Consider the following 12,687-nt stretch of genomic DNA (forward strand, 5'->3'; position numbering starts at 1 on the left):
TGCACCTTCAGGCCTATTTTGAGCGGACTCAGCCACTGTGCAATCCACGAGCACCTGCCATGACAAACAGCTTTATCCTCTCGCATGACTCCACCACGTCGCTCCGACGGATTTAGTCACGCCTCAAAGGGCTCGTGACCAGTCTCCTCACGGTCAAGACGCCGTACGTCGCGTGTCGATCTAGATACCACGGTAGCAGTTGTCGCACAAGACGAAGTTCGGGATCAAGTCCTGTGACGAGTGTTCTGTCCGCTATTGCAATAGGTGTAGCTCGCGCGCCAGCCGTGCGTTGCCTAAAGGAGGCGAAACGTGTGGGGAAGACTGCCGTTGGGCGCAATACGACAAGCAAGGTGGCAGTATGGGCGCAGCAGAGCAAAAGAAGCTTCCCGTCCGGGAATTGAACCCGGGTCACCCGCGTGACAGGCGGGTTTACTAACCACTATACTAACGAGAATTCGTACAACCACAACTCGCCATACAAATTTCAAAACAAAAACAACCAGACGCACAAAACGACGCATCGCACGCGCGTCAAACGGCGCCAGCCTGCTCCACCACATCTTTCTCTGCACCTTCAGGCCTATTTTGAGCGGACTCAGCCACTGTGCAATCCACCAGCACCTGCCATGACAAACAGCTTTATCCTCTCGCATGACCCCACCACGTCGCTCCGACGGATTTAGTCACGCCTCAAAGGGCTCGTGACCAGTCTCCTCACGGTCAAGACGCCGTACGTCGCGTGTCGATCTAGATACAACGGTACCAGTTGTCGCACAAGACGAAGTTCGGGATCAAGTCCTGTGACGAGTGTTCTGTCCGCTATTGCAATACGTGTAGCTCGCGCGCCAGCCGTGCGTTGCCTAAAGGAGGCGAAACGTGTGTGGAAGACTGCCGCTGGGCGCAATACGACAAACAAGGTGGCAGTATGGGCGCAGCAGAGCAAAAGAAGCTTCCCGTCCGGGAATTGGACACGGGTCACCCGCGTGACAGGCGGGTATACTAACCACTATACTAACGAGAATTCGTACAACCACAACTCGCCATACAAATTTCAAAACAAAAACAACCAGACGCACAAAACGACGCATCGCACGCGCGTCAAACGGCGCCAGCCTGCTCCACCACATCTTTCTCAACACCTTCAGGCCTATTTTGAGCGGACTCAGCCACTGTGCAATCCACGAGCACCTGCCATGACAAACAGCTTTATCCTCTCGCATGACTCCACCACGTCGCTCCGACGGATTTAGTCACGCCTCAAAAGGGCCTCGTGACCAAGTCTCTTCACGGTCAAGACGCCCGTACGTCGGCGTGGTCGATCTAGATCACAACGGTACCAGTTGTTCGCACAAGACGAAAGTTCGGGATCAAGTCCTGTGACGAGTTGTTTCTGTCCGCTATTGCAATAGGTGTAGCTCGCGCGCCAGCCGTGTGTTGCCTAAAGGAGGCGAAACGTGTGTGGAAGACTGCCGTTGGTCGCAACACGACAAAACAAGGTGGCAGTATGGGCGCAGCAGAGCAAAAGAAGCTTCCCGTCCGGGAATTGGACCCGGGTCACCCGCGTGACAGGCGGGTATACTAACCACTATACTAACGAGAATTCGTACAGCCACAACTCGCCATACAAATTTCAAAACAAAAACAACCAGACGCACAAAACGTCGCATCGCACGCGCGTCAAACGGCGCCAGCCTGCTCCACCACATCCGTCTCTGCACCTTCAGGCCTATTTTGAGCGGACTCAGCCACTGTGCAATCCACCAGCACCTGCCATGACAAACAGCTTTATCCTCTCGCATGACTCCACCACGTCGCTCCGACGGATTTGGTCACGCCTCAAAGGGCTCGTGACCAGTCTTCCTCACGGTCAAGACGCCGTACGTCGCGTGTCGATCTAGATACAAACGGTACCAAGCTTGTCGCACAAGACGAAGTTCGGGATCAAGTCCTGTGACGGAGTGTTCTGTCCGCTATTGCAATAGGTGTAGCTCGCGCGCCAGCCGTGCGTTGCCTTAAAGGAGGCGAAACGTGTGTTGGAAGACTGTCGTTGGGCGCAATACCGACCAAAACAAGGTGGTCAGTATGGGGCGCAGCAGGAGCAAAAGAAGGCTTCCCGTCCGGGAATTGAACCCGGGTCACCCGCGTGACAGGCGGGTATACTAACCACTATACTAACGAGAATTCGTACAACCACAACTCGCCATACAAATGTCAACACAAAAACAACCAGACGCACAAAACGACGCATCGCACGCGCGTCAAACGGCGCCAGCCTGCTCCATCACATCCGCCTCTGCACCTTCAGCCTTACTTCGAGCGGATTCAGCCACTATGCAATCCACGAGCACCGGCCATGACAAGCAGCTTTACTCCTCTCGCATGATTCCACCACGTCGCTCCGACGGATTCAGTCACGCCTCAAAGGGCTCGTGACCAGTCTCCTCACGGTCAAGACGCCGTACGTCGCGTGTCGATCTAGATACAACGGTACCAGCTGTCGCACAAGACGAAGTTCGGGATCAAGTCCTGTGACGAGTGTTCTGTCCGCTATTGCAATAGGTGTAGCTCGCGCGCCAGCCGCGCGTTGCCTAAAGGAGGCGAAACGTGTGTGGAAGACTGACACTGTCCGCGGTACCACTACAACAAGACGAGGTGGGAGTATGAGCAAATAACCTTCCCGTCCGTGGAATTGAACCCGAGTTCACCCGCGTGACAGGGTGGGTATACTTACCACTATACTAACGAGAATTTGTACAGCCACAACTCGCCATACAAATTTCAACACAAAACAACCAGACGCACAAAACGACGCATCGCACGCGCGTCAAACGGCGCCAGCCTGCTGCACCACATCCGCCTCTGCACCTTCAGGCCTATTTTGAGCGGATTTAGCCACTGTGCAATCCACGAGCACCTGCCATGACAAACAGCTTTATCCTCTCGCATGACCCCACCACGTCGCTCCGACGGATTTAGTCACGCCTCAAAGGGCTCGTGACCAGTCTCCTCACGGCCAAGACGCCGTACGTCGCGTTTCGATCTAGATACAACGGTACCAGTTGTCGCACAAGACGAAGTTCGGGATCAAGTCCTGTGACGAGTGTTCTGTCCGCTATTGCAATAGGTGTAGCTCGCGCGCCAGCCGTGTGTTGCCTAAAGGAGGCGAAACGTGTGGGGAAGACTGCCGTTGGGCGCAACACGACAAAACAAGGTGGCAGTATGGGCGCAGCAGAGCAAAAGAAGCTTCCCGTCCGGGAATTGGACCCGGGTCACCCGCGTGACAGGTGGGTATACTAACCACTATACTAACGAGAATTCGTACAGCCACAACTCGCCATACAAATTTCAACACAAAAACAACCAGACGCACAAAACGACGCATCGCACGCGCGTCAAACGGCGCCAGCCTGCTCCACCACATCTTTCTCTGCACCTTCAGGCCTATTTTGAGCGGACTCAGCCACTGTGCAATCCACGAGCACCTGCGATGACAAACAGCTTTATCCTCTCGCATGACTCCACCACGTCGCTCCGACGGATTTAGTCACGCCTCAAAGGGCTCGTGACCAGTCTCCTCACGGTCAAGACGCCGTACGTCGCGTGTCGATCTAGATACAACGGTACCAGTTGTCGCACAAGACGAAGTTCCGGGATAAAGTCCTGTGACGAGTGTTCTGTCCGCTATTGCAATAGGTGTAGCTCGCGCGCCAGCCGTGCGTTGCCTAAAGGAGGCGAAACGGGTGTGTAAGACTGTCGTTGGGCGCAATACGACAAAACAAGGTGGCAGTATGGGCGCAGCAGAGCAAAAGAAGCTTCCCGTCCGGGAATTGAACCCGGGTCACCCGCGTGACAGGCGGGTATACTAACCACTATACTAACGAGAATTCGTACAACCACGACTCGCCATACAAATGTCAACACAAAAACAACCAGACGCACAAAACGACGCATCGCACGCGCGTCAAACGGCGCCAGCCTGCTCCACCACATCCGCCTCTGCACCTTCAGCCTTACTTCGAGCGGACTCAGCCACTGTGCAATCCACGAGCACCGGCCATGACAAACAGCTTTACTCCTCTCGCATGACTCCACCACGTCGCTCCGACAGATTCAGTCACGCCTCAAAGGGCTCGTGACCAGTCTCCTCACGGTCAAGACGCCGTACGTCGCGTGTCGATCTAGATACAACGGTACCAGTTGTCGCACAAGACGAAGTTCGGGATCAAGTCCTGTGACGAGTGTTCTGTCCGCTATTGCAATAGGTGTAGCTCGCGCGCCAGGCGTGCGTTGCCTAAAGGAGGCGAAACGTGTGTAAAAGACTGCCGTTGGGCGCAATACGACAAAACAAGGTGGCAGTATGAGCGCAGCAGAGCAAAAGAAGCTTCCCGTCCGGGAATTGAACCCGGGTCACCCGCGTGACAGGCGGGTATACTAACCACTATACTAACGAGAATTCGTACAACCACAACTCGCCATACAAATGTCAGCACAAAAACAACCAGACGCACAAAACGACGCATCGCACGCGCGTCAAACGGCGCCAGCCTGCTCCATCACATCCGCCTCTGCACCTTCAGCCTTACTTCGAGCGGATTCAGCCACTGTGCAATCCACGAGCACCGGCCATGACAAACAGCTTTACTCCTCTCGCATGATTCCACCACGTCACTCCGACGGATTCAGTCACGCCTCAAAGGGCTCGTGACCAGTCTCCTCACGGTCAAGACGCCGTACGTCGCGTGTCGATCTAGATACAACGGTACCAGTTGTCGCACAAGACGAAGTTCGGGATCAAGTCCTGTGACGAGTGTTCTGTCCGCTATTGCAATAGGTGTAGCTCGCGCGCCAGCCGTGCGTTGCCTAAAGGAGGCGAAACGTGTGTAAAAGACTGCCGTTGGGCGCAATACGACAAAACAAGGTGGCAGTATGGGCGCAGCAGAGCAAAAGAGCTTCCCGTCCGGGAATTGAACCCGGGTCACCCGCGTGACAGGGCGCGTATACTAACCACTATACTAACGAGAATTCGTACAACCACAACTCGCCATACAAATTTCAGCACAAAAACAACCAGACGCACAAACGACGCATCGCACGCGCGTCAAACGGCGCCAGCCTGCTCCACCACATCTTTCTCGGCACCTTCAAGCCTATTTTGAGCGGACTCAGCCACTGTGCAATCCACGAGCACCTGCCATGACAAAGAGCTTTATCCTCTCGCATGACTCCACCACGTCGCTCCGACGGATTCAGTCACGCTTCAAAGGGCTCGTGACCAGTCTCCTCACGGTCAAGACGCCGTACGTCGCGTGTCGATCTAGATACAACGGTAGCAGTTGTCACACAAGACGTAGCTCGGGATCAAGTCCTGTGACGAGTGTTCTGTCCGCTATTGCAATAGGTGTAGCTCGCGCGCCAGCCGTGTGTTGCCTAAAGGAGGCGAAACGTGTGTGGAAGACTGCCGTTGGGCGCAACACGACAAAACAAGGTGGCAGTATGGGCGCAGCAGAGCAAAAGAAGCTTCCCGTCCGGGAATTGGACCCGGGTCACCCGCGTGACAGGCGGGTATACTAACCACTATACTAACGAGAATTCGTACAGCCACAACTCGCCATACAAATTTCAACACAAAAACAACCAGACGCACAAAACGACGCATCGCACGCGCGTCAAACGGCGCCAGCCTGCTCCACCACATCTTTCTCGGCACCTTCAAGCCTATTTTGAGCGGACTCAGCCACTGTGCAATCCACGAGCACCTGCCATGACAAACAGCTTTATCCTCTCGCATGACTCCACCACGTCGCTCCGACGGATTCAGTCACGCTTCAAAGGGCTCGTGACCAGTCTCCTCACGGTCAAGACGCCGTACGTCGCGTGTCGATCTAGATACAACGGTAGCAGTTGTCACACAAGACGTAGCTCGGGATCAAGTCCTGTGACGAGTGTTCTGTCCGCTATTGCAATAGGTGTAGCTCGCGCGCCAGCCGTGCGTTGCCTAAAGGAGGCGAAACGTGTGTGGAAGACTGTCGTTGGGCGCAATACGACAAAACAAGGTGGCAGTATGGGCGCAGCAGAGCAAAAGAAGCTTCCCGTCCGGGAATTGGACCCGGGTCACCCGCGTGACAGGCGGGTATACTAACCACTATACTAACGAGAATTCGTACAGCCACAACTCGCCATACAAATTTAAACACAAAAACAACCAGACGCACAAAACGACGCATCGCACGCGCGTCAAACGGCGCCAGCCTGCTCCACCACATCTTTCTCGGCACCTTCAAGCCTATTTTGAGCGGACTCAGCCACTGTGCAATCCACCAGCACCTGCCATGACAAACAGCTTTATCCTCTCGCATGACTCCACCACGTCGCTCCGACGGATTCAGTCACGTTTTAAAGGGCTCGTGACCAGTCTCCTCACGGTCAAGACGCCGTACGTCGCGTGACGATCTAGATACAACGGTACCAGTTGTCGCACAAGACGAAGTTCGGGACCAAGTCCTGTGACGAGTGTTCTGTCCGCTATTGCAATAGGTGTAGCTCGCGCGCCAGCCGTGTGTTGCCTAAAGGAGACGAAACGTGTGTGGAAGACTGCCGTTGGGCGCAACACGACAAAACAAGGTGGCAGTATGGGCGCAGCAGAGCAAAAGAAGCTTCCCGTCCGGGAATTGAACCCGGGTCACCCGCGTGACAGGCGGGTATACTAACCACTATACTAACGAGAATTCGTACAGCCACAACTCGCCATACAAATTTTAGAACAAAAACAACCAGACGCACAAAACGACGCATCGCACGCGCGTCAAACAGCGCCAGCCTGCTCCATCACATCCTCCTCTGTGCCTCTTCGGGCCTATTTTGAGCGGACTCGGCCACTGTGCAATCCACCAGCACCTGCCATGACAAACAGCTTTATCCTCTCGCATGACCCCACCACGTCGCTCCGACGGATTTAGTCACGCCTCAAAGGGCTCGTGACCAGTCTCCTCACGGTCAAGACGCCGTACGTCGCGTGACGATCAAGATACCACGGTAGTAGTTGTCGCACAAGACGAAGTTCGGGATCAAGTCCTGTGACGAGTGTTCTGTCCGCTATTGCAATAGGTGTAGCTCGCGCGCCAGCCGTGCGTTGCCTAAAGGAGGCGAAACGTGTGTGGAAGACTGCCGTTGGGCGCAATACGACAAAACAAGGTGGCAGTATGGGCGCAGCAGAGCAAAAGAAGCTTCCCGTCCGGGAATTGAACCCGGGTCACCCGCGTGACAGGCGGGTATACTAACCACTATACTAACGAGAATTCGTACAGCCACAACTCGCCATACAAATTTCAACACAAAAACAACCAGACGCACAAAACGACGCATCGCACGCGCGTCAAACGGCGCCAGCCTGCTCCATCACATCTGCCTCTGCACCTTCAGGCCTATTTTGAGCGGACTCAGCCACTGTGCAATCCACGAGCACCTGCCATGACAAACAGCTTTATCCTCTCGCATGACTTCACCACGTCACTCCGACGGATTTAGTCACGCCTCAAAGGGCTCGTGACCAGTCTCCTCACGGTCAAGACGCCGTACGTCGCGTGTCGATCTAGATACAACGGTAGCAGTTGTCGCACAAGACGAAGTTCGGGACCAAGTCCTGTGACGAGTGTTCTGTCCGCTATTGCAATAGGTGTAGCTCGCGCGCCAGCCGTGTGTTGCCTAAAGGAGGCGAAACGTGTGTGGAAGACTGCCGTTGGGCGCAACACGACAAAACAAGGTGGCAGTATGGGCGCAGCAGAGCAAAAGAAGCTTCCCGTCAGGGAATTGGACCCGGGTCACCCGCGTGACAGGCGGGTATACTAACCACTATACTAACGAGAATTCGTACAGCCACAACTCGCCATACAAATTTCAAAACAAAAACAACCAGACGCACAAAACGACGCATCGCACGCGCGTCAAGCGGCGCCAGCCTGCTCCACCACATCTTTCTCTGCACCTTCAGGCCTATTTTGAGCAGACTCAGCCACTGTGCAATCCACGAGCACCTGCCATGACAAAGAGCTTTATCCTCTCGCATGACCCCACCACGTCGCTCCGACGGATTTAGTCACACCTCAAAGGGCTCGTGACCAGTCTCCTCACGGTCAAGACGCGTACGTCGGCGTGGTCGAATCTAGATAACAACGTAGCCAGTGTGTTGCCCACAAGAAGAGAGTTTCGAGATTCAAGTTCGTGTGACGAGTGTTTGTGTCCGCTATTGCACATTAGGTGTAGCTCGCGCGCAATCCGTGCGTTGCCTAAAGGAGGCGAAACGTGTGTGGAAGACTGCCGTTGGGCGCAATACGACAAACAAGGTGGCAGTATGGACGCAGCAGAGCAAAAGAAGCTTCCCGTCCGGGAATTGGACCCGGGTCACCCGCGTGACAGGCGGGTATACTAACCACTATACTAACGAGAATTCGTACAGCCACAAGTCGCCATACAAATTTCAACACAAAAACAACCAGACGCACAAAACGACGCATCGCACGCGCGTCAAACGGCGCCAGCCTGCTCCACCACATCTTTCTCGGCACCTTCAAGCCTATTTGAGCGGACTCAGCCACTGTGCAATCCTCGAGCACCTGCCATGACAAACAGCTGTACTCCTCTCGCATGACTCCACCACGTCGCTCCGACGGATTCAGTCACGCCTCAAAGGGCTCGTGACCAGTCTCCTCACGGTCAAGACGCCGTACGTCGCGTGTCGATCTAGATACAACGGTACCAGTTGTCGCACAAGACGTAGTTCGGGATCAAGTCCTGTGACGAGTGTTCTGTCCGCTATTGCAATAGGTGTAGCTCGCGCGCCAGCCGTGCGTTGCCTAAAGGAGGCGAAACGTGTGGGGAAGACTGCCGTTGGGCGCAACACGACAAAACAAGGTGGCAGTATGGGCGCAGCAGAGCAAAAGAAGCTTCCCGTCCGGGAATTGGACACGGGTCACCCGCGTGACAGGCGGGTATACTAACCACTATACTAAGGAGAATTCGTACAGCCACAACTCGCCATACAAATTTCAACACAAAAACAACCAGACGCACAAAACGACGCATCGCACGCGCGTCAAACGGCGCCAGCCTGCTCCACCACATCTTTCTCTGCACCTTCAGGCCTATTTTGAGCGGACTCAGCCACTGTGCAATCCACGAGCACCTGCCATGACAAACAGCTTTATCCTCTCGCATGACTCCACCACGTCGCTCCGACGGATTTAGTCACGCCTCAAAGGGCTCGTGACCAGTCTCCTCACGGTCAAGACGCCGTACGTCGCGTGTCGATCTAGATACCACGGTAGCAGTTGTCGCACAAGACGAAGTTCGGGATCAAGTCCTGTGACGAGTGTTCTGTCCGCTATTGCAATAGGTGTAGCTCGCGCGCCAGCCGTGCGTTGCCTAAAGGAGGCGAAACGTGTGGGGTAGACTGCCGTTGGGCGCAACACGGCAAAACAAGGTGGCAGTATGGGCGCAGCAGAGCAAAAGAAGCTTCCCGTCCGGGAATTGGACCCGGGTCACCCGCGTGACAGGCGGGTATACTAACCACTATACTAAGGAGAATTCGTACAGCCACAACTCGCCATACAAATTTCAACACAAAAACAACCAGACGCACAAAACGACGCATCGCACGCGCGTCAAACGGCGCCAGCCTGCTCCACCACATCTTTCTCTGCACCTTCAGGCCTATTTTGAGCGGACTCAGCCACTGTGCAATCCACGAGCACCTGCCATGACAAACAGCGTTATCCTCTCGCATGACTCCACCACGTCGCTCCGACGGATTCAGTCACGCCTCAAAGGGCTCGTGACCAGTCTCCTCACGGTCAAGACGCCGTACGTCGCGTGTCGATCTAGATACCACGGTAGCAGCTGTCGCACAAGACGAAGTTCGGGATCAAGTCCTGTGACGAGTGTTCTGTCCGCTATTGCAATAGGTGTAGCTCGCGCGCCAGCCGTGCGTTGCCTAAAGGAGGCGAAACGTGTGGGGAAGACTGCCGTTGGGCGCAACACGACAAAACAAGGTGGCAGTATGGGCGCAGCAGAGCAAAAGAAGCTTCCCGTCAGGGAATTGGACCCGGGTCACCCGCGTGACAGGCGGGTATACTAACCACTATACTAACGAGAATTCGTACAGCCACAACTCGCCATACAAATTTCAAAACAAAAACAACCAGACGCACAAAACGACGCATCGCACGCGCGTCAAACGGCGCCAGCCTGCTCCACCACATCCGCCTCTGCACCTTCAGCCTTACTTCGAGCGGACTCAGCCACTGTGCAATCCACGAGCACCTGCCATGACAAACAACTGTACTCCTCTCGCATGACTCCACCACGTCGCTCCGACGGATTCAGTCACGCCTCAAAGGGATCGTGACCAGTCTTCTCACGGTCAAGACGCCGTACGTCGCGTGTCGATCTAGATACAACGGTACCAGTTGTCGCACAAGACGAAGTTCAAGATCAAATCCTGTGACGAGTGTTCTGTCCGCTATTGCAATAGGTGTAGCTCGCGCGCCAGCCGTGCGTTGCCTAAAGGAGGCGAAACGTGTGTGGAAGACTGCCGTTGGGCGCAACACGACAAAACAAGGTGGCAGTATGGGCGCAGCAGAGCAAAAGAAGCTTCCCGTCCGGGAATTGAACCCGGGTCACCCGCGTGACAGGCGGGTATACTAACCACTATACTAACGAGAATTCGTACAGCCACAACTCGCCATACAAATTTAAAAACAAAAACAACCAGACGCACAAAACGACGCATCGCACGCGCGTCAAACGGCGCCAGCCTGCTCCACCACATCCGCCTCTGCACCTTCAGCCCTATTTTGAGCGGACTCAGCCACTGTGCAATCCACGAGCACCTGCCATGACAAACAGCTTTATCCTCTCGCATGACCCCACCACGTCGCTCCGACGGATTTAGTCACGCCTCAAAGGGCTCGTGACCAGTCTCCTCACGGTCAAGACGCCGTACGTCGCGTGTCGATCTAGATACCACGGTAGCAGTTGTCGCACAAGACGAAGTTCGGGATCAAGTCCTGTGACGAGTGTTCTGTCCGCTATTGCAATAGGTGTAGCTCGCGCGCCAGCCGTGTGTTGCCTAAAGGAGACGAAACGTGTGTGGAAGACTGCCGTTGGGCGCAACACGACAAAACAAGGTGGCAGTATGGGCGCAGCAGAGCAAAAGAAGCTTCCCGTCCGGGAATTGGACCCGGGTCACCCGCGTGACAGGCGGGTATACTAACCACTATACTAACGAGAATTCGTACAGCCACAACTCGCCATACAAATTTCAAAACAAAAACAACCAGACGCACAAAACGACGCATCGCACGCGCGTCAAACGGCGCCAGCCTGCTCCACCACATCCGCCTCTGCACCTTCAAGCCTGACTTCGAGCGGACTCAGCCACTGTGCAATCCACGAGCACCTGCCATGACAAACAGCTTTATCCTCTCGCATGACCCCACCACGTCGCTCCGACGGATTTAGTCACGCCTCAAAGGGCTCGTGACCAGTCTCCTCACGGTCAAGACGCCGTACGTCGCGTGTCGATCTAGATACAACGGTACCAGTTGTCGCACAAGACGAAGTTCGGGATCAAGTCCTGTGACGAGTGTTCTGTCCGCTATTGCAATAGGTGTAGCTCGCGCGCCATCCGTGCGTTGCCTAAAGGAGGCGAAACGTGGTGTGGAAGACTGCCGTTGGGCGCAATACGACAAAACAAGGTGGGCAGTATGGGGCGGCAGCAGAAGCAAAAGAAAGCTTCTCGTCCGGGAATTGGACCCCGGGTCACCCCGCCGTGACAGGCCGGGTATACTAATCACTATACTACCGAGGAATTCGTACAGCCACAACTCGCCATACAAATTTCAACACCAAGAACACCCAGACGCACAAAACGACGGCATCGCACGCGCGTCAAACGGGCGCCAGCCATGCTCCACCACATCCGTCCTCTGCACCTTTCAAGGCCTATTTTGAGCGGACTCAGCCACTGTGCAATCCACGAGCCACCTGCCATGACAAACAGCTTTATCCTCTCGCATGACTCCACCACGTCGCTCCGACGGATTCAGTCACGCCTCAAAGGGCTCGTGACCAGTCTCCTCACGGTCAAGACGCCGTACGTCGCGTGTCGATCTAGATACAACGGTACCAGTTGTCGCACAAGACGAAGTTCGGGATCAAGTCCTGTGACGAGTGTTCTGTCCGCTATTGCAATAGGTGTAGCTCGCGCGCCAGCCGTGTGTTGCCGAAACGTGTGGGGAAGACTGCCGTTGGTCGCAACACGACAAAACAAGGTGGCAGTATGGGCGCAGCAGAGCAAAAGAAGCTTCCCGTCCGGGAATTGGACCCGGGTCACCCGCGTGACAGGCGGGTATACTAACCACTATACTAAGGAGAATTCGTACAACCACAACTCGCCATACAAATTTCAAAACAAAAACAACCAGACGCACAAAACGACGCATCGCACGCGCGTCAAACGGCGCCAGCCTGCTCCACCACATCCGCCTCTGCACCTTCAGGCCTATTTTGAGCAGACTCAGCCACTGTGCAATCCACGAGCACCTGCCATGACAAAGAGCTTTATCCTCTCGCATGACTCCACCACGTCGCTCCGACGGATTCAGTCACGCCTCAAAGGGCTCGTGACCAGTC

At 55.0% G+C, this 12,687-nt stretch overlaps 2 pseudogenes across 2 annotated transcripts; both read right to left on the reverse strand.

Moving 5' to 3' along the window:
• Window positions 1–2,673: 2,673 nt before the first annotated feature.
• PITG_26100 lies at window positions 2,674–2,748 on the reverse strand (annotated as a pseudogene). The gene has a single exon. The product of its transcript is annotated as a tRNA-OTHER (tRNA).
• A 9,039-nt stretch (window positions 2,749–11,787) lies between these two features.
• On the reverse strand, window positions 11,788–11,863 carry PITG_26116 (annotated as a pseudogene). The gene has a single exon. The product of its transcript is annotated as a tRNA-OTHER (tRNA).
• Window positions 11,864–12,687: the final 824 nt, after the last annotated feature.

Source organism: Phytophthora infestans, genomic scaffold (assembly GCF_000142945.1).
Source record: "Phytophthora infestans T30-4 supercont1.7 genomic scaffold, whole genome shotgun sequence".
Taxonomy (NCBI): domain Eukaryota; phylum Oomycota; class Peronosporomycetes; order Peronosporales; family Peronosporaceae; genus Phytophthora; species Phytophthora infestans.